Source organism: Natator depressus, chromosome 8, assembly GCF_965152275.1.
Source record: "Natator depressus isolate rNatDep1 chromosome 8, rNatDep2.hap1, whole genome shotgun sequence".
Lineage (NCBI taxonomy): Eukaryota > Metazoa > Chordata > Testudines > Cheloniidae > Natator > Natator depressus.
This window is the reverse complement of record NC_134241.1, coordinates 24320297-24343935: the sequence shown is the minus strand read 5'-3', so window position 1 is coordinate 24343935 and position 23639 is coordinate 24320297.

Genomic DNA, 23639 nt, shown 5'->3' with positions numbered 1-23639 from the left:
TGTAAAAATGTTACCTTCTTAGTCAACCATTTTTCTCCCTAGTTCTATTTAAAATTATGTCTACGTAAACAAAAATTAGAGGCAAATACTGTTCTCCCTCCACACTGGTGTAATTCCAGAGTAACTCTACTAACATCAGTGCAGATATTCAGCAATAATATTAGTGTAAATGAGAGTAGAATATACTTAGCACTACTATATAGAATTGTTAGCACTGCTTTGGGAGAGGGAGCTAGATTATTTTGGCTCAGGGATTATTAAGAGAATTGATAATAAATCTGGTTGCAGGACCAAATTCTACTCTTTTGAAGGCAAAAGTATTGCATCTAAGGACAGAACATGAAGACCTTGTGTTTGCATAAATGTAACTGGGGGCAGATTTTGGCCTACAGAATCTTTATTACTAGAAAAGATGCACAAGCCACAAAAAAAATTCAGCCTGACTTTCCGATTAAATGGCAAGGTTGCAGGTAGTGAAATTATGTTTTTACTTATAAACTGTGAACCTTTGCTCTAGAAGTCATTGAGTGACAATATAGAACCACACTATGCTTCTTTTCAGAGTAGATTCATACTTTAAAGGAAAATAAAAGACTAAGGTCTTGTCTACACTTACCGGCGGATCGACAAGTGGCAATTGATGCATTGGCAGTCGATTTAGCGGGTCTAGTGAAGGCCTGCTAAATTGACCGCAGATCACTCTCCCATCGACTCCTGTACTCCACTGGGTTGAGAAGAGTAGGGGAAGTCAACCGGAGAGCATCTCCCGTCGACATCGCGTAGTGTGGACCCCGCGGTAAGTAGGTCTAAGCTATGTTGATTTGAGTTACACTATTCACATAACTCAAATTGCATAGTTTAGATTGAATTTCCCTTGTAGTGTAGACAAGGCCTAAGAGTGAAATCCTGGCTTCATAAACATCAATAGCAAAATTTCCATGAACATCCAGGGGCCTAAGATTTCGATCTGAATGATGCAGACAAGTGAACAATACTAGTTAGAATCTTTAAAAGGCAGTCATTCAGAGTAAGAACTCTGTTTCCCATTGTGTTATACATTACACCTCCCCATACTTCCCCACTTCTGTAAAAATACTTTGTAAAAAATGAAATAAACAAATAGAGCGTTATACACAAATTCCTAGTAACTAGTGTGTAACTATATTTAAAACTCAAAAAGTGTCTTGATCTGTCCAAATATTTGGCTCTTACAATCTTTTTTAATAAGGTAGCTACACGGGATTCGATTCTGCATCCCTAGATGATTGTGCCTAGCATTTACTCACACAACTAGTCCCAAGTACTCCATGTATAAAGATTATAGATTCAGGCCTATAGAACATTACTCCTAGGGCAAGTATAAGACTTTCCGTAACTTATGGTTATTATGATTTGATTTACTTGTAGCTCAGAATCCACCCTGTTTACTGAGTGCTCTGGGCACAATAAGGAATGATCTGCAACACAACAATATTCTGACACAGAGATGGGGTTTATGAAGACATAACCCATTTTTCAAATACATTTAATTTGGGAATTGAGCTCATTTGTCTATAATGCACACATACGGTTTCTCAAGTGCAGACTGAATATAGCTTTATTCACTAGAATTACATACAGCTGTAATTCAAGCATCTTTATAAGAATGTCTATATGATGACATGGTTAAGCCTGTGTGATAAAGCAAAAGGCATATGACACATTTTGTTCAATCAGTAGTAAGCAACTAAATGTTTAATCGCATTATAGAGAATTATGGTTTCATGAATTTCTCCTGTGTTATGGGTGATGCCAGTGGCCATAAGACTTCATGATTGATGTTACATACATGGATTAAAGATAGTGACTTGCTATGGTGTCTGAAATATATCAAACAACCTTGCTTTGCTTTGGATGCCAAAACAGACATATAATGCAGGATGTCATTAAGAAAAGATTGATGCAACTTATAATGCATGGGCTAGCAATCCAGTATGTCCATGTAAATATAACACATTAGCACATGAAGTGACAAGATTTGAAACATTAATGACTACATTATAGTGTTATGACTCTGACAGACAGTAACATCAGAGTGCTAAGTCTTGGGCTTCTTTCCCAGATGAAGAAGGAGGAAAAAGAGTAGGAGAAGAAAGGTTTTTAAGGAGGTCACTTGTAGGTAATAGTCCAGCAGGCTAAGGAAAAATTGGAGAAAGCACAGGAAGCACCTGTCAAAATGCAAATTTTTTGTAATTCATAAAGGTTTAAGCCAGAGGCACTTGAGTTAAACAAATAATTTTCAATGGATAATTTATTGTGTTAATTTGCCAATTTTTTCTGCTCATGGATCACCCACAAGTAGCTCACTATTTCCTCAAATGTATTTTTTCACATTTATTTGATAAACATCTTTTTGATTTTTTTTTTTCTCTCTTCGTTGATCTTGGGGTGGCTTGCCCATGCCATCAGTCACTGATGCCCATGCTACAATGGCTACACTTCTATTTTTAGCATGCTAGCTTGATGAGAGCTAGTGCAAATATATCCACTCATGCTGGGAATAACACCCCCTGCTCTGAGTGTAGTTGTAGCCCTACTAGAGGAAATATTCTCTGTGTATCCCTGAGCATGGAGACTGCAATTGTCCCTGGCCCATGCATGCAGGGCATACAAGGGAGCTAGAAAGCTCCTTGCATCCTTTTACCTCCTGTGCATCAGCAGAAGGGCCTGGGACAATCTAGCCCTGAGTAAACTTTGCAGTCCCAAAAGTAAGTGGGTTTAGGGGAATTTCCTAGATGATACTGAAATAAATTCACTAAAAAATCTGATGACTTATAAGTGCCTTTTATGTTTTCCTTGGTTCTTTTAAATCAGACTCAGTGGAGAGATAATTATTATACTAATGTCTACATTTGAATCTCAGGGAACATGTGGCATTATTTTGTTATTGGTTGTTTATTATACGTGGTACTCAACCTGGATATGATTTTATATCTATTCAATTTATTTGTTATTGTATTTATTTTGGGCCTAGCTGATACTGTACAACTCAGTCAGGCAAAAACCTGGAGGGAGGAAAGGAGGTTGAGACCCCTTTGGCCAAACTGTACACTGTTACACCAGTGGAAGGGCATAATCTTGCCAATTTTTAGTGTATATTTACACTTTGAGCTGGAGGTGTGATTCCCAGCTTGAGAAAATCATCTGCACTATCTCTGATTGAGCTAGCACCTCAAAAATGTGGCAGCGTGACTAGCTACTCTGAGTGTGTGCCCGTCCAAGACCCTAGACACAAATCTGGGGCAGCAAGCCCCTGCTGCTTGTTGCACTGCCATCGCTCCACCATTTTTAGTACACTGGTTTGATCAGAGCTAGCACAGGTAACGTCTCCTTAAGCTGGGAACCTATCACCAGCTCAAAGTGTAGACAGACCCTTACTGCTGTAGCTCCAGCATTGCAAAGCCTGAAAGCAGCTGCCACTTCCACTTCTCCATAAGGCCTGCCTGCAAAGATCAGGAAATTCTCTGTTTCAGCACGTTCCCTTTGTAGCTTCTACCAGCAGGGTACTTGTGGCATCCACAGCATAACTTCAATTGTTCTCTCTGGATAAATCAGCCAGGGCCATGCAATTTACTCAGGAATAGGACTTTGTCAGTATGCTTGAATCCGGCCTATTGTCAGCCATTACACCCCATGTGTGAAACTTACAGGGTGTCCAATATGATCTCGGCATTAACTTAACATTTACTTCCTGCTGTTTTCTAGAATTTATGCTATTAAGAAAAAAGAGCTCAGACATCCAAAGAACAAACACAGTCAAGCAGATTATGCAAAATTTTATTCCTAATTTAGTTTAGTTGATTTAGAATAACAAAAAGTCCCCATACACAGGCTCTGAGTGTCTTGCCAATTATTTAAAATGACAATACCAAAATCTCATTTTATTTGACTCATCCATTCTTCCAAGCAACAGCTCATACTGTAATAATAATAATAAAAACACTCCCATGTATCAATGTATATCTCACTTTCTCTACCTTTTAAGGCCATGCAAATCAAATGCAACATGCCCTGAAAGGTGATAAACCTGGGTTATATCAGATCAGCAGCTGGAGGGCATTCCAAAGACTCAGCATCCCATATGGAGAATGCCCTGCCAGCCACCCGAATTCTGTTATATCTAGGATCAATGTCTCCACTAATTGCCATTTTAGTGGAGTGTCCTGGGAGAAGGGTTGTCTCTTGGGCAAGCCGGTCTCATTGTGGCATTACTTTTAACACAGAACTTATCACTGACCCACTACAAGGACTGATGGTATGATATCGTCCATTATCAGTGATATAACAACAACCCGTGTCTGAAAACCCTAAAGGGTTAAACCTGGATCTCCATGATATAATTCACTATGAGAAATTAATGTACTATTTTCATAATTTAAAATGTCATCCCACTATATGAACTGATCCTCTAAAGCGTATTTCCTTTGGGGAACCTCGTGCTGCATTGCTCTCAACTTCTATCTATTTCACTGGGAATTGTAGGGCACTCTATTTCCAAAAAGCACCTGACAAGATAAGTCTCCGAGGCCTTAACAGTGCAAGCACTTCTGCATGTGCTTAATTTTAAAGCATGCCAGTAGTCTCATTGAACTCAATGAGGCTAAAGTCAAGCACATGTGTAAATGTCTGCAGAATCAGGGCCTTAATTTTTAAATCTTCAAATATTGTTCACTGGATACTTCTCTTTTTTCCTGAACATCATTTGACAGGACTTCTATTTGAGATAAATAGAACAGTGTAAAAAGTCACCACGAAATCTACTATTATCATTGTTTAAAACATTTCTATAAAAATATAGGCAAGGTATTATACATCTATATCCTAATTCTGCTTCAATTGATTTAGTTCATTAATTAGTGCTGGGGAAAAAACCCTCACAGTTTTCTGCTTGGCAAATAAAGTATCATACACATAAATCATTCAAGGATAGGAATCTATTACTGAATATAGCCTGATAATGGCAATGTTCTTGTTCTTCTACTTTATAATAATGCTATTAAAATGCTTCTTGGCCTCGGTGGATGTAAGATTCAGTAGGGCTCGACATTACTACATAAGGTGTGCTTTTCATTTGTCTTATACCCCTGTTGCATTCCAATAAGTGTTTCCAGATGATGCATTCATTTAGTGTGAGTAACAAACAAATCTCTTGTAATAAATAACCCTGTACTGAAGCAGAAAACAGAGTTGAGGCTTATTCATGCCTTAGGGTGGAAATGATTTTTAATGTAAAATATTTTCACCTACAATAATTCCAGTTTTAAGTATGTTTATGAAGGTCCTAATTTTGAAAAATGGCTTCTCCCTACAATTTTGAAAGTGGAAATAATTGTGAGATCAAATATTTGCGGGTATGGTATGATGAAACCCTACTTAACACCTAACAATTCAATTGCATATACAAGTGCTATAATGTGTGTGTCTGTTTCTGGGCACAAAATTGCATATGCAACATCTGAAGTGAGACACTTTAAAAAGTGAGGACCTAAGGGTTTAACTGAAGTATCATAATGTAAATAAATAGTTTCAGAAGTAATATCATGGTTTATTTCTTTGTTAACATTATTTGTTAACACTAATTTAACTAAACAAAAGTTTATACAAAACTAGTTTACTGAATATTCGTTTTGCTTTCTAGAAGTTTCATAATTATCTGTACCAAAAAACTGATAGAAGAATGTGCCAGAACTTGCTAGAAACTAAATCATGTGACAAGACTAGTTTCTATTATACTAGTAATAAATGCCAAAATATTTAGTCCTTTGTCAATTAAAAAAACAAAACCCTAGACATTGTGCACTGAAGATAATTACTATTTGATAGTGGGTGTGATATAGCGCCCCCCCGATCCTGAACACATACACATGCTTAACTTTGTGCATGTACATTGTCTGAACTGGGACATGGGTGGCCTGACCTAGTGGCCAAATTCCAAGCCTGGGGTCAGAGTCCGAATCAGAGTCCAGGAACCAAGCCAGGGTGAGAGGTAGTGCAGCAGCCAGTGAGGAGGTCTGTCAGTTGCTCAGACAACTTCCTATGCCTCCTTCTGGCTTAAATAGCGTGGGCTGGCCAATCAGTGGAGCCAGTCCTTGTCCCCAGTCAGGATCCTTGTGGGCGGTGCCTCTCAGAGGGACCAGAGCCCTACTAACTCCTCACTTCCAGTTGTTCTGGGTTAGCTGCCCAGTGGCAGCCTGGTGTGAGAGTGGCTTGGAAATGCATGGGCCCTTAGATAAATAGTCCTATTGACTTCAATGGAATTACTCACATGCATAAATTTAAGTGACTGAAGCATCAGGGCCATATCGGTGGTCAGCAAAAACAAAAACAACATTTCTTTATGAGTTCCTGGTCTCTACTAATTCTCTCCAATGCAGGGTTGCCCTCTACTAGGAACCTTTTTTCCAGCACACCTTTCTGGTGCTGGCAGTTTATTTTTGGCAGGTCAATCAGCTGCAGGTCTGAAGTGGCCATCGTGTAATTAGCCACTGCTTACATTCCAGTTAATAATTGTGAACTCCTTTTTGTGTCCTCCCATATCGCCTCATATTCCCGAGAAGATGGCATATTCTTCTAGTGAGCCTGAGCTTAATAGCACCATCTGATATAAAATTCTCATACTGTTTTTAATTAATTAGAGAAATGCCAAAGTATGTGATTAAATTCAGTACTGTTGGGTCCAGAGATTTACCACAAGAGGAAGATTTATTTTAGCAGGATGGTTTCAACTTAGATTTAAGGGTCCAATGATCAGTATGAATTCAATGTTCAACAAAGGGCTAAACTGGAAATGATAGAAAAATATTGTTCCATACTTACAATAGTTTGCACAGTGAATCAATTCTATGTATTTACAGGGTCATTCATAAAAATATGTCTTCTAGAGTCCTTTCAAAAATAAATTATTTTCAGAACCAAGGCAGTTGAATCTCTGATGCTTAGAGAGAAAACTTGATGGGGAGGACATGTTCATCAGAGATTTCCCAATAATTATATCTTTTAAGTGCAATCTTAATTTCAGTGTGTCCACACGAGTAAAATGTTTTGAGTAGCACCTCTCAAAGAGAAGTGATTTAAAGAAACATTGTAATAAGGGGGAAAGGCTGACAACATGTCAGGGACCAGACCAGTCAGGACCAGCTTCTGGCCAGCTCCCTGACTAACTGCACTGCTAGGCAACCAGGAAGCCCACTGCCTTAGAACTAAGAGAGTGGCCACAGACTCTGATTGGACTGCTGGTTTAGGAGCCCTGCTTATAAGCATGGCCTCCACAGCTACTCAGCACATACCATGCCTGCAGCTGCGCTTGCCTTTGTTTCAGTCCCTGCTCCTGCTTTGTTCCATCCCCTTCTTCCCTCTGCCTTCAGTCTTCTAGCTTTGATCCCTGGCTCTGCTTCTGGTTTACGACCCTGGTTTATCCCCAGCTCTGGCATTTGGCCTCTGTCTGGTATTGACCCTTGGCTCATTTTCTGGATTCTGCTCAACCTGGATCCAGCTCTAACCAGAAGGCCAACCTCTTGTATCCACCACTAGGCCTGACTGCCACAGCCTGGTTGGCTACACAAGGGAAAAGGGCCCAGATAAGAATTTGTTAAACTGTTTTACAAGAAAAAGGAATCAAAGGGAGAAAGGCAGTCAAGTGTAACAGGGTAGATCCTTATAAGAACTGGGCCTCTTCCATCCATAATATAGCAATTGTTACAACTGAAATCCAAACAAGAATTTCTTAAAAGCCTATGGAGCAATGTGAAATACGAAAATATCCCATGTATCCACAATTTTAAATAACCACGTTAACATTACATACACAGAGCTTTCCTTACAAAGACGGTAAACGCTTGTTTAGAACTCTCAAAAGGTGACCTAGGTAATTTTACTGATTACAACACAATAAGGATCCAGGAGTTAACATTAAGATCACCTTGCAAAAGAAATAAATCAGGAAAGGTTGTTGGTGTTGCTTGTTGTCATAAATAGAAAGGGAAGGGTAAACCCCTTTGAAATCCCTCCTGGCCAGGGGAAAGCTCCTCTCACCTGTAAAGGGTTAAGAAGCTAAAGGTAACCTCGCTGGCACCTGACCAAAATGACCAATGAGGAGACAAGATACTTTCAAAAGCTGGGAGGAGGGAGAGAAACAAAGGGTCTCAGTCTGTCTATATTCTGTCTTTGCCGGGGATAGACCAGGAATGGAGTCTTAGAACTTTTAGTAAGTAATCTAGCTAGGTACGTGTTAGATTATGATTTCTTTAAATGGCTGAGAAAAGAACTGTGCTGAATAGAATAACTATTTCTGTCTGTGTATCTTTTTTGTAACTTAAGGTTTTGCCTAGAGGGGTTCTCTATGTTTTGAATCTAATTACCCTGTAAGGTATCTACATCCTGATTTTACAGGGGGGATTTCTTTATTTCTATTTACTTCTATTTTTATTAAAAGTCTTCTTGTAAGAAAACCGAATGCTTTTTCATTGTTCTCAGATCCAAGGGTTTGGGTGTGTGGTCACCTATGCAAATTGGTGAGGCTTTTTATCCAACATTTCCCAGGAAAGGGGGAGTGCAAGTGTTGGGAGGATTGTTCATTGTTCTTAAGATCCAAGGGTCTGGGTCTGTAGTCACCTAGGCAAATTGGTGAGGCGTTTTACCAAACCTTGTCCAGGAAGTGGGGTGCAAGGTTTTGGCAAGTATTTTGGGGGGAAAGACGTGTCCAAACAGCTCTTTCCCAGTAACCAGTATTAGTTTGGTGGTGGTAGCGGCCAATCCAAGGACAAAGGGTGGAATATTTTGTACCTTGGGGAAGTTTTGACCTAAGCTGGTAAAGATAAGCTTAGGAGGTTTTTCATGCAGGTCCCCACATCTGTACCCTAGAGTTCAGAGTGGGGGAGGAACCTTGACACTTGTTTTTGCTGAAATGGAATTTTTGAAGCTGTGGGTTATGAAAAGAAGCAAAGCTATTGAGGAACAATTTAAATATGGTTTAAGATAGGAAATGGGTAGGAAAACAGAAACATAATCTCCTAATGTGCTTTATAAACAAAAGGCTGAGATAGAGAAAACTGACAGAGAAAATGTGCCGGAGTCTTCCATCATTGTGTGAATGCAGCAGCACATATAAGGCAGAGAGGTTGGCCTGCCCATATTGCCTTGGATAGAGATCACTAGCAATGGCTGGGCAAAACCTATTGATCTTGATCTAACAGGGTTTCAGCCAGCAGGGATCTTATCCAGCTCCATTTAAGTCAGTGGAAGTTGGATCAGTTCCTTTCAATCCTTCCTTTTATCACTGCACCATCACCAATTTTAGTAGCAGGTCTCTACCTTTTTCTGTCATTGGCTCACCTGGTGCTGCCTCTAAAGTTTCATCTTGTGCATAGGGATGAAGCTATGGAGTGAGAGTTAATGCCTATCCAGTCTCTGTGAGAGCAGATACTGTACCGTTGCTTTTCTTTTGTTCTGCCGGCCCCATCTCAAGACACTACCTGCAGAACTCTGCGTTCTCATGGGTGGTGTGGGACTGTTGCAGTTGGCAATGAAATGAAGGGGGCAAGGTATAGCCTGTGTGACAAGGCTTCTACACATGAATGTATGACAGCTGATTTTTTACATTTGAAATATACAGCAATGAGCACCAACTTATTTATAATGAGACAAATGTGCCAAGTTAATTTAAAAGATTTCATTGAAGATTAGTGAAGGAACAGGAATCTTATACACAGTAGAACATGAATACAAGTATTAAACCACAAAACATCAGAGGGACCTAGCAGAAACACCATCTGAGCATGGCTGGGAATAGGTAGATGGGAACAGGAAGAACTCATTTCTTTAAAAATATGGCTAACCATGGCCCAAAACAAAACACATTTATCTGGCTTCTACACAATTGTTAGGTTCTTGGCAAACACTGAACCAAGTTCTTCTGAACTAATCCAATAGAAGAACATTTTCAGTGCAAAAAATCTAGTATAATTCCAAGTCCTTTCTCCGAGGTTCTGCAAAAGCTGCAGAGTTGTAAGTAAAAATTTTAAAAATTGTATTGGCGAACTTTTTGCAGCACTGTTTATCAGGCTGTCTCTGTGCTTTTAATCCATCATTTTCATAAACTAGAAATTAACTAGATTCTGCAATAGATGATGCACTTTAAAAGAGAAACAAACCTCTTTATATAAGTGTAATCAAATAATCATAACTAAAAATTACACATATTTACAATTCTTAGTCCTATCAGGGACCATGGGTCTTGAAGATGGGTCTATCAAGCTCGTAGGCACAAATAAGTTCCAACCTACCACCCAGTGGCATGTTAACAGTTTCCAGAATAGAAGCTGAACCCTAACAGATGATGCCGGTCCTGGAATTTGATTGGCAGAACACTGGGGGCCCTGATTGGTTCACAGCCTCTATATAAACCCAGCCCAGAAACAGGAAGTTGTCCTGCAACTGAGATCTCCCTGCTTAGAACTGCTTCTCCAGCAATACCTGCTCCTGGTTGCCTGGCAACCAGACCCTGCCTGCTAAATGACTGCCTAGTTTGCCCTCTGGCCTGTCTCAGACTCTGTTCTCCTAGTAACCTGAACTGGCTTGACACCTGATTCTTGGTTATGCCCTCGGGGTTGCCTCAGACTCTGACCTGCTGGTAGCTGACTCAGTCTGACTCCTGAAACTTAATCTGATGGGTCTCAGACTGCCTATGCCCTAGTTGTGACAAATCCTCTGGAACCATTTATTTTTGAATTATTAATATATGTGATTAAATAAATAGTAGACAGCAATACCCACATCAATCAACAGTAATGAATTACAGAAATGAATTACAGGAATCACTGAATGCCCTGTAAAGTGGGCAGATTTTTCATGTTGCAATACTTTCCTTTGCCCCAGCATATGCAGTATTATAATTGGAATAGAAAGCACTCCAAATACAGTAGTTAATCCAAATACTTCAGGTGCTAAACAACTGAGGTCAAATCCTGGCCCCCATGTATTCAATTTCACCTTGGTCTTTTTTATAATGGTACCTCCTATAGCTAAGTTTACCTTCTATCCCAAGTTATTCAGGATCGCCTTGAATCAAGGCTCAAGGAAGTCAATGACAGAGGTACATAAACTTCATGGGATCATGGCCATACTTTGGGTCTTACCCTGCAAGGTTCCATGCTCTCTCAACTCCATTTGACGTCAGAGGGAGTTGTGGGTGTTCAGCATCTCACAGGATGTGTCCTTGTCTTAGTTTTCACACAGCTTTGGTCAAACTCCCAAAGTCCTGTCGCAGGAGTCAATATCAAACTTTAAATGGATTATCTGGGGGCCAATCTCTCCCTTTTTCCCTCAAAGCCTGGGTCAAGAATCTGGACCAGGACAGCACAGGGTGAGAAGTGGACATGGTATCATTGAGTCCTGCCTCTGACAAAAAATATTGACTGTACTTTTTAGAAGTGACTTCACAGAAGTTATAACATTCTCTGCCATTCAATAAGAAAGAGAAAAGAGACAAGACTATTGCAAAAACACAAAACTTCCCCTTGTTTCTTCATAGCTACAAACAAGACAAAACTCTGACTACCTTTAAAACCACTACCTTTAAAAATGTAAACCACTACCTTTAAAAATTTTACTTCCAAATTACTTCATCGTATGCATCATTACTTGCAGAAGCTTGAGTCTTCTGTGATTCTAAATTATTAGGCCACATAAAGTGGTGCAGGAGCCATAAATCAGAATTTTATATATATATATATATTCCTGCCTCAAAGCAATCTGGAGCAAGCATTCAAACAGAGGACCCTCACTGCCAATTCTACACATCAACATCAGGAGTCTGTCTGACATTGGCATCCCAACTGATGTGATCAGCCAATAAAGTTTCACTAAAGCATCAGTATGACTAGAAGCATGAGACTGATGGCAATGCATTTATATTCCAGTTCTTTGCCAATGTACAGATGAGAACATTACCAAAAATATTTCCAAGTCCTCTGTTCTTTCATAGTAAAATTTTACTGTGACTTTTGATGCAGGGACCTGTGTCTCCTCCTAGTTAAAGGAGAGAACTTGATATATGGTTCTAAGTATTGATTGGCAATGACCGTGTGATTTGCACATCAAGATATAAAACTTAGAGTATAGATTAGCACTCTTCCTAAGAGCATTAGTTTTCAGAGACTGGACAAATGGGGCTATTAGTCTAAAAAAAAAGTGGATGACTTTTCAGAAGGAAAGGAAAAATTTCTACTCTGAACCCTTTGCAAAATATGTGGACCCCTTCATTTATCTGATCTCATTTCTAGCTGAGTGCATCCAAAAATATTGAGATAAATACCATAGGGTTCAGCCTTTCAGAGTCTATCTCTAGAATCACATCGTTAGTACTTCCAGGAAAGACCTTAAAGTGTGGCAGTTTGAGGTTCATCTACAACATGCAAACTCCTAAGGGATAACTGAGCAGTTCTTTGAAGTATTTATTTTTTTCAACTAAAGGAAATTCCCAGGGTAAAAAGCATTGTTTGATTATAATTGAAACTATAAATATGTTTATAGAAAGGTGTTAATAAAATGCTTGTTATGAATTACCGACAAAAGTTTTTTATATGAAACGCCACACAGAAAATTAAAGAAAGGACTTGCCCAAGGGACCCCATAAATGTTGGCTGCAGCACCCATATCAGGATGGTCTGTAAGATAATTGTGTCAGGGTTGAGAACCCTCTTTTGTCTGTATAGGGAGCCAGCTCCAGTGTCTGGGGAATTTTCCTTGAGGTTCTGAGCCTCTTGAAAGAGATGTAAAGCCTAAACATCAAAGATGAGATCAGATAAAAGGATCCTAAAAGCCATCAGATACTGAAGAAGATGGCCACCAGACTGACCTCTGAGGACCCCCTCACAAGCCCTGGAGTAGATTCTAGGCAGCACTGTGGCCCAATGAGCATCCTGGGGAGGCTGCTGTACCTTAGGCAGTCCTCCGGAACTAGCTAAATTACATTCTGGATCTCTGCAGACCCTGGAGCCATCTGGGTTCATGAGGGCATAAAGGTGGTTTACAGTCACCACATCCCCCCTTCTCCCTGTGCTGCGATTTCTGTGCTGTACCTCTGAGGCTATGTCTACACTTGCAGCTGGGGTGTGTGATTCCCAGCTTGTGTAGACATTCTCATGCTAGCTCTGCTCAATCTAGCTTGCTAAAAATAGCAGTGTAGCCCGGGCAGCATTGGACGCTTGGGCTAGCTGCCCTAGTACGTACCCAGTGACACCAGACAGGTATCCATTATTGAGAGTAGACTTTGATTCTGAAGATTCCATAAAAATAAAATGTTCTGCCCACAGGCACCCAAACCCACATCTCTACCGTCACATGCACACTCACACAGCGTGAACTTATACATCATGTGGCTTAGAAATGCCCATATTTCCCCATACCTATTGGGCTTATATCCGACTATACCTTCTGCAGTATATTTGGTGGGTTTTGCTATGAAGTTATAAACTGAGCACTAAGAGCCTCTTGCTAGTTGGTCTTTAAGTAAAGACAAATGAGTTTATTTTCCAATACATATATAATGTTGTTACATGGCATATTGTATAAGCATATGGTACATATATATTTATACCAATTGTATGTATTTAGCTGTTGTGCTTCTGACCCATCATGCAGCCAAGATGTTGCTTATCATACTGACTACCTTGCTTGAACAATCAGTTTTAAATTAACATTTAAAAAAATCCTACATATGCTCTTTATGTTTCTAGAATGTAAGCTCATGTCTTTTTCTAACTTATGATTGAATGTTATTTCATCTAAACTTTTTTTTTTACATCATGTGAGCATGACACTATTAAGGGAAAAAATACCCTTCATGATAGTCAAACCCACACATTCTCTAATTTATTCTGTTCGTAGGAGAAATTGCTCAGGTTAGGATTTGTTTTCACGAGAGGCAGCAGAGGTTTTAAAGAAATTCCTAGTTTGGCTTAAAACAATTTTCCATTATCTCTAAACTGCCTCAATTAATCCTTTGCAATATTAGTGTGGTGACATGTTCAAATGTATATCAACTACCCCACTATCTACTTAATATCTCAGTATTTGAAATAACTCCTTGGAATTTTGAAATTGAGATCTGCTTTCACAGAAGCTTCTCTCTCTCTCTCACACTCACTGGTTTGTTGCTGGTCAATTTTTGCTTATAGGCTGTTGATTATATTTAAAATTAGAGCACTGAAACCTTTTGTTTAAAATGAAAATATAGATTTTACCAATGACCCAAGCCTGCAAACACTTATGCATCTGAATATTTATATTTAGTGAGTAGATAGCGCCATTGGTCTAATCACTCATGAGATTAAAGTCATCAAGTGCATACCAGTTTGCAGGATCAGATCCAGACATAAGAATAAAATCATAGATCAAACATGGGTTTACTAAATTTAAAACAAAATATGATGTTTTAAGTGCTTCCAAATTCAGGCACTGGGCAGCTAGAAGTGTTCAACTTAAAATGCAAATTCTTGATGCTTAAATCTGTGATTATACAATACCATAATTAAAAACCGATGAATGATTTATTATTTCTGTTAAAATATGCATCATTGCTTTTAGTTTAGGTTCTGCTTTCTGTTTCATTTGCTGAGCTGGCAGTAGATTTGAAGCTTGGAGGGTTGCCAGTTTTTTTCTATATCTATTATACTTTTAAAAATCCAGTCAGTGTTTTAAAAGGTAGACTTCATTAAGCATATAACTGTGTCCTAATAGTCTTCCATATGCTACCAAACTTGGACCTCAGTCTATTCTATTCTAATCTAGTCCATTCTAGATAGCTTTTTATACTTATACTTATTACCATAGTATCTTAACACCTCCCAGTAGTGCATTAAGCAACATGACTAACATTATTTAATTTAATTAATTTATTTATTTGTATTACTGTAGCACCTAGGACACTGGTGAGCAACTTGCAGTCTGCGGGCCACTGGGAGCTGTGAGGGCCGTGCAAATATAAATAAACGGTCTGGTGGCCTGCCAGCAGATTACCCTGATGGGCCGCGTGCGGCCCGTGGGCCACAGGTTGCCCACCACTGACCTAGGATCTCCAGTCATGGACCAGGACCCTGTTGTGGTAGGAGCTGCACAAACACAGGACAAAAGGAGAGTTCCTTCCCCAAATAACTTACAGTCTAAGACAAGAGACAGAAGATGAATACAGAAGGACTGATGGGGACATACAAAATAATAATGAGACTATTGGTCAGCATGATACAAAATAATGATAATGATAATGAGACTATTGGTCAGGCTGTGGTCCCAAAATGATAACAGCCTCACCATTGTCAAGTTCTTTTGTAGGCATCACAGCAAGGTAGGGATATGAAGGAGAACAGTGAAGTGGCTTGGCAGATGTTGGTGGGCAGTACCACCCATGCATGAGGGGGAGCATGCAAGAAAGCACAGAGTTCCTTGTTCGAAAATTTAACATGTGGGCAATGGAAGCTAAAGTCATGGGTAAGTAGGAGGCAGGTGATTTGTTCTCTCATCCTCCCCCCAAGGAGGAAAATTATGAGTACAGTGGAGTGTTTTGTTTTGATAACTTTTTGGGGTGGAGGGGGGTAATCATGTGCTTAGTCTTAAGCATGTGAATAGTCCCAATGAAGAGGATGGAACTAATCACTTGTTTTAAATTAAGCATATGACTAAATTCTTCCCAAACTGGGGTCCTACTTTGAGACAAACAGGAAGCTTTCTGCTTATTTGTTTTCATTTTTGCTTTTGTTTCTGTTTCTATTTTGTATTGGCTTGATGCTGCGTATAGTGGGAATGACAAATGACAAATATAAAATTCATAGGGTGCTGTGTAAAGAATTCTGAATAATTCAGATTGCCGTTAAAGCTAACAAAGTATATTATCTATACTGTATAATAGAATGAAAAATGGTTATTTCTCCTGGGATGTAATTTTAGTACATAAAATTCAATCCTGTCATTAAATCAAGCCACAGATTCTACCCTACCTTGATGGTATATAAAAGAAATTATATTCAGAAAACTCCAGTCCAGGATACATACGACAACTCTCAAGCATATGTGCGCTTGCAGCACAGTAAGAAATATACACATATGTTAATGTCATTTTTATACCTTTCATTAATTCAAAGCAAATTGTGATACAGATATGATAATTATTCAAGACTACTATTAACTGGAGACCAAATTTTGCCACTTTTAAACACAAGTATTCTACCAGTAGTTCTATTGATTTCAGTGGGACTACATGTGGGGAAAGATGCTACTAATAAGGGTGGCAGGATCTGTCCCTGTAATTGTAATAAGATGCAATGTGAATTGTGACTATGCACTTTTTCAGAAAGCATAGTTTATTGAGAAACCTGGAGAGGATTGGCTAAATGTTTGATGTTTTAAAATTACTAATTAGCTTGGCAAAAAATAAATGACACACTCCCATTCTTTTTTTCTGTGTAAAATGTTAACCTCCAACTGAAGTGAAATGAACCCTTTTCTGCAACATCATTTGTGATTGCCGTATCACTGATATCTTCCCTAATGCCTTTTGGATAGAACAGCATCTCTGCCCACAACCTCTATTTCTCGGCTGTATCTATTGTAAGTCCATTTTAAGCCCATTTTAAGCATGGGTGTAATATGTGTGCACTGATGCACTGCCAATATTTTACCTAGAGGCACCCACAAAAACATCCCCTTTAGCTTGTAATAATGTCCATCATCCATACTGGGGGAGTCACATGCTCACAGGGCCTGATCTAAAACTCACTGAAGTCAATGGAAAAACTCTCAATGATTTCAGTGGGCCTTGGATCAGGCTCACAGAGAGATGAGCAATGGGCAATTTATTCATTTGTTTTCCCATTTTAAGAAAAAAAATTAAAAGGGAAGAAGCTTTTCTATAACCATAACCAAGGAATGAGGTAAGGCTACTTACCAAACAAACTTACACAGAGTGCACTTGCTGGAAATGTTTATGCTTTCACATGAACATATGCTGAGCATGTGAGATTAATAACCTGGTGTTCAGCAGGTGTTGTTAGAAATAGAAGGAGAGTGAAGATCTTGTAGTAAGGGTATTCTCCTCTGGGAACATATAGTTTGAAAATAACTACTATTTGGTGCAGTCTGATACATTCTGAAAGCAAAATATTTTTCTTTTCAGAAGCCTTTTCATAAACCTCAGGGAAAAGTCGTCTTTGCAGATTGATTAAGCACTATCCAGAGAGGGGTAAACTCCATCAGAGAAAGGGAAATCAACCCCCCCCCCCAACACCATCCCCTCTGTCCATTTGGTGATGCTATTTTTAGAAGTGGTTCCTGGAAGCCACTGTGAGAGCCCTCCAGCACATTATGGTGTGCATGGGTGGTGTGTGTAAAACAGAAAGACAGTTGTTTGGCAGAATATACACTTGCAGTTAGAGATTGCTCATGCTGGTGCATAGAAACTCAATTTTTTCATACTGTTGGTAACATATTTAAATTCACTTGGCAGTCAGGGCACATGAGTTCTTTCTGACAGCGGTTTGCTGCTGAAGGTTATGCTGTGCTTGTCACTAAAACATAATTTTTTTGGCTGTTAAGGCTTTAGGACAGTGAAACTACAGGCAAATTGTTAGTGTGTATGGTCCAATGGAAAATGTAAACTGGTTTTTTTTTTTAGAGAGACAAACAGATTAACCTAAAGAAGATGGTTTGCACAACTCCATTACATCTATTTTGCAGAGGAATTTTTTTTACTACAGCTCCATCTCTGGATTGTGTGCCAAATATTTCCCCTCCCAGCAACTTTCCCTTTCAATTTCAGAGCATGAGAAAAATCTGTACTGTACAGCCTCAGTATATGCTAACCATCATAGAGGACATTAAAAATGTTTGCAAAAGGAATTAGAAAAACATTAGAGGACATGGGCTGAGGTGCTGGCACTAAGGGTGGTGGGGGTGCAGCAGCACTCTTTGGCTTGAAGGGTTTTCCATCATATACAGGGTTTACAGTTTGGTCCAATGGCTCTCAGCACCCACAATATAAAAATTGTGCCAGCACCACTGGACATGGATCTGTTATTGGTAAGATCGATAACTGAGGCACAGATAACCAAGATTGTACTGCATTTGTCCAGAACATGTTTCTAAACATTGAACTATTTGCATCCATCCATGTGAAATAACATGTCATGAATTCTTTTTTCTCCTCACTAAATTTTCTAAAGAGCGTTAAGCCTGAACAACTTAAGTGAACAACATGATGTATCACAAGGTACACCAGAAAATGTAGAGAGAGCTGGACAATTGAAACTGACATAAAATCCATAAGACAAAGGAAAGATGGACAAAGAGATAAAGAGAAAAAAATTAGAAGCATTCCCCGCATTGTCCCTCTGAAAAGGGGAATAACAATGCAATGCCAGTCGCTTTATTGCTATATTTTTTGTGTAGACTCTACCTGATAGAAAAGTTAATGGAATTTGGAATTTAAGACCCATCTCATCTCTAATAACTTCTTATTGAAAGTCAGTAATGTCATTTATTATGCACTTCCAAATACTGTCTACTAGAAGTTTAAGAGTTACTTAGCAAAGAACCAAAACTGAACAAGGAAAGTGATGGGGACCCAATATGCATAGCATACATGGTCCCAGAATTCATTAATCTATCACTATCACCAACTCTATAATTTCCCAGGTAAAACTTCCATTGATTGGGGCCCACTAGAATAATTTAGGAGAAAAGGGGGGAAATTAATCACTGTTGGAGGTTCTATACTGGCACTTTTTGTAGTTTCTGTTTATATCACTCAAATTTTTCAGGACTCCTATCCAGCAGGACACTTTAGTAACTATTTAACTTTAAGCATGTGCTTACATGCTTTGCTGATTGGGGGCCAAACTACTCAGAACTTAGAAGGATCAAGCCATTATTCTGCTGCAGCATCTCTGCTATTGTGTCCCAAGCTGCTGTTAGCAGACATGAAGTCTCTTGAGGAACACACACATCCCAGTGTATTATATTGTTGAGTACTCTTATGAGTAATTGAAATGAAAAGTCCTAATAAGTGCATGTATTGTTTATGATTGATCATAATTTAATTTTAACTTTCCATTTGTAATGAAATCTTTTCATTATTATTTTACAATACAATAGCACATAAGAAAGTAACATTGCGACAGATAACAAATATTTCTCATTCTTAAATTTGTATGCCTATCACAAAGGACAGATTTAATTCACCTTTATTTTTTACCTATTGTAAAGAGAAAGAGAGAGAGAGCAGGTTGGATACCACAACACAACACTTGCATTGTCTCTCTCTTGTATTATAGTCCTTTCTCAGTAGAAAATGCTATAATTTGCAAAAGATTTTCAATCATAATCGCCTGTTTATACACTCTCATAACTTCCTAAGCAGTTACCTTTCAAATTTTCTATTCTTGGTGTCTGGCTAAAAGTGAATTTAATTGGTAAATATGAATAAAATCCACTTTGGAAATCTATGAGGTTAGAAAAAAATACACTTTCCCCATTTAAAAAAAAAGTCAATATGTAGTTTGTTTTCACATGGATAATCCCCAAATGGCTAAACACTGAAATCTGGAATTCATTACATAAATAATACTCAATGAGGAGTATGTCCTAGGTCAAGGATTAACAAGTGATTGGGTGTTAATAGTTATGAATGGCTGGAAATTGGCTAATGCTCTTACAGGGAAATGCTATGTCTCTGGAGATAGTGGGGGCATGTTGTGAAAAGGGGATAGAAAGTGTCACCCTGCCTATGGTGTATGCAGGAATCCCAGCTAATCCTGTAGCCAATGGGATATAACAGAGATAGTGGAGAGGCTGAACCGCTGCTTGGTGCCAAGCCACCAGGTTTACGGGTAGGATTTCTTCCTGTCCCAGCAACCCCGATACCCTGTTTAATCATTCTTTGCATGAAGGTTGAGTATTTCGTCCTCAGGATTTAAAGTGGTTTAATCTCATATGCTGCATTAAGGATTTATTATTTATTAAGGACGGTCTTAAGGCATTTTAAGCCACAAGTGCTGCCTTAAGTCCTTAAAGTAGCTTAGTCAGGGATTTTAGACTTTCCTTTAAAAAGAAAGAAAAGAAGATGGGTGGAAACCCATGTTGTTAATGTAATGTCAATTGTAAACTCTTTGGGGCAGGGACCATGTCTCCCATAGTTTGTCCAGCACAAAGCACAATGAGACCTTTACCCCGAGTAGTGTGTTCATTTTAGTTTAAGTATTAGTTTAAGGGACCCTCAATATTCACAGAATCATAGATGGAATCAGGTTTGGTCAAGCAGAATCTGGATCAAATTTGGTCAAGCAGAATCTGATACAAATGCAAATGCAGAAATTCTCTTTGATATCAGTGGCAGAAAGAGAGACTTAATCCCATCCCCAGACCTCTGTGGCTACCTTCTGAGTTCCTGTTAAAAATATCTGCTCCTCTTGCTCCTGTTAGCACTGTTTCTCCCACTCGGTCTCCTGATTTCTCTCTATGGACTGTATTTTGACTCTGGTACACTTCACTTTTTCTGATGCTCTATATGCCCTGTTACCCTTCCAAGCTTGCAGTATTTCCACCTAAAGTGTTAGCTGAGTCACTACTAAACAATCTTTCCCATTGGGAAACACAAGGAAAGCAAGGAGAGAGAAGCCGCGATGAAAGCAATGCTCCCAGGACCTCCCATTGACTTCCTTGGCTCTTCAACCCTGAAGACATGCTGCCTGAGACTCTCCAGATGATCTCACTCCACTTCTGAAGAGATGAATGCAACAGGAGTTTAGGGTGATTAATGCATGTGGAACTATCAGAGGCAGAAGTAGAAGCTGTAACAATGAACATATTACAAGAATCTTAAAAGAAACACTTAGAAGGGAGCAAAGATTATAGCGTACAAGTGACAGATGGTGATTTGTGAAATTCCTAGACAGGAGAAAGCACACAAAGGTATCTGAGCTGCAACCAAGGTACACAGAGTTTCATAATATAGTTAGCAAAGAATAAGACAAACCACAGAAAGACACAAAGGAGTGAAAATACTTTCAGCTGATCTCCTTGCAGCCCTGAAGGAGATATCCTGTCAGAGACCCTCCTGCTGATCTCACTCTATTATTGAAAAGTTAAATACAAAAGCAAACACTAGCTCAGTCAGACTTAATTTTATTGTAGATTCCCTGTGATCTTGACAGGATAAGCATTTTTAGACCACCCCAACCAACTTTCCAGGGAAAGAGGATAAATGCTGGTGCAGAGATATCTCCTAGATGGGGATCCAAAAAATTTTTATCCTCTCCACTTTGAGAAGTAGAGGAAATATTTGGCAACATAGTCTGAACAGAGATTCTATTATGTGGGGAAATACATTAAAAATGCATGTTAGATTAATAAACTAAACAAAGAATAATAATACCTTTCACTCATATACAGCCTTGCTCTTTAGAAAGGGGGCTACATATCATACTGACACCATTCAAATCGCAAATAATATAACTTGTAACACCATTTTACAGATGGGAAACAGCCTTAGTTCCATCTGGTATTGGGTCTCTTTCCTCCCTCTTTGTGCTTCTTTTTACATTCTCCCATAAGCAGAACATGAACCTCATTGTGCTAATTCAAACTGAGCTTTCAAATCCATGACATTTGAGTGGGTACAAAATTTGGCAAAACGAGTGTGGCAATTCCTTGTTTCTATATCTGCCTTTCTGTCCTTGGATTTCAATATACAAATTAGAAATGGCCAAAAACCCAAGGGAAAAATAATGGGAAAACTATTTCTTTTTTTGTCTGACAAATATTTCATGGACATTTTCTGAGCATCCTCTAATAAATATATTGATATTTATATTGATATTTTAATTGGTTAACAATAGCTGTGTGCTATTACTGATATGACAAAACTATGTGTTGTGGGATAACTCTAAAATTAATCAAAAAAATTTAGATTCGAAAAGGAGACTGAGGCATCGTGATTTTGAAATATGGCATACTTTAGAGTGGATAAAAGATAGATGCCCCAAAACTTGGTAAGAAAATAAGAGACTCAAAAATAACAGAATGTGAACAGAAGCAAAGAAAGAATAAGGCTGGGGGAGTTTAGGGTGATTTATGTGTGTAACTGACTACTGGAGGCAGAAGTAGGAGCAGTAACCATGAACATATTCCAAGACCATTAAAAGAAACACTTAGAGGGGAATAAAGATTACAGTGTACAAGTGACAGACAGTGATTTGTTTGCAAAGTTGATAGATGGGGGAAACCACACAAAAAGTCTCAGAGATGCAGAGCGAGGTAAACAGAGTTTCATAATATAGTTAGCAAAGAATAATACAAACCGCAAAAAGGTATGCAAAGGTGAAAATGCTTTCCCAGGCTGGAAGCTATTGGGCACTAAGAACTAGGGAACAAACAATTTATAGGACAGAAATTTTCACCTATCTCCATTACTACTGAAACACTAGCACTAAAGTAGTAGACCGCCTAAACGGCTACATGGCTTTCAGATGCAGAACAAATGTTCATCTATCATGGCTCTCAATGTCCACGAAGAAGGCAAGTTTCCTTGGCAGCCATAGAGGGATTGGCCCTGTTGCACAGCTCATGTAAGAGGTCATGGGCAGCACCCATTTTGGGCACAACTGGCAGCCACAAACCTGAATAATGGATGGGCAGTGATTCAAATCTAAACCAGGTGGTGACGAAGAGTTGTCACCGTTTGTTACTGCTGACCTATCTGGATTTAGTTGTACGCAGTGTAGTGGTAGCTATGTTAGTCCCAAGATATTAGAGAGACAACGTGGGTGTGGTAATATCATCTAACTTACCCACCTTGTCTCCCTAATATCCTGAATTAGCTTAGTTCTAGGACATAAGCTTTCCTATTAAAAAAATTACTACCATATCCTTCATTAACTGGCAAACCTATTGGTAAACTCATTAGAGAGGCCTAGGAATCCCCCTAATCAAAGTCTCTTTGAAATCCGTAGGAGTCTTTCTATTAACTTCAGCAGTTGAAAGATCATGCCTTAACACTAGAGATGGTCCTCAAGGAAGGACTGAGGTGCTTTGGTGGGTCTGTTTGTGGAAAGTCCTATTGACATTGGCATATCTCTTCCATGGATAAAGGCAATTTCAGCACTTGTTTTATGCACAGTACATTTATGCAAAATATTTTTAAAACTTAAAGGCCTAGATTTTCAGATGTTCCTAACACATTTAGGAGCACAAGTCCCACTGAAAGCAAAGATTCTTGTGCTATCAGGCACTTTTGAAAATTTCACTCAAAGCCAATAGTTAATATAAAGGGCAAATACAAGTTTGTTTTATCTCCATGTGTCCAGCTAAGCCTGTGTTAACCACTGTGCACTTGGGGCATTTGCATAGGTGGTTCTCATTTCAGAGGGCCTCCCAACTACTGAAAAAATAAAACCAACAACAAACACCACACAGACCAAAAAAAACCAACCCAAAACTTACCTCAGCCAGCCCAAATCAATGATGCACATACATGTGGCTATGGTAGAAGTGGCTGGGACAAGTGTCAGGTCATAGAGCCACTCAGGTTTGGCCTGGCTGACCCTCTGTCATAATGG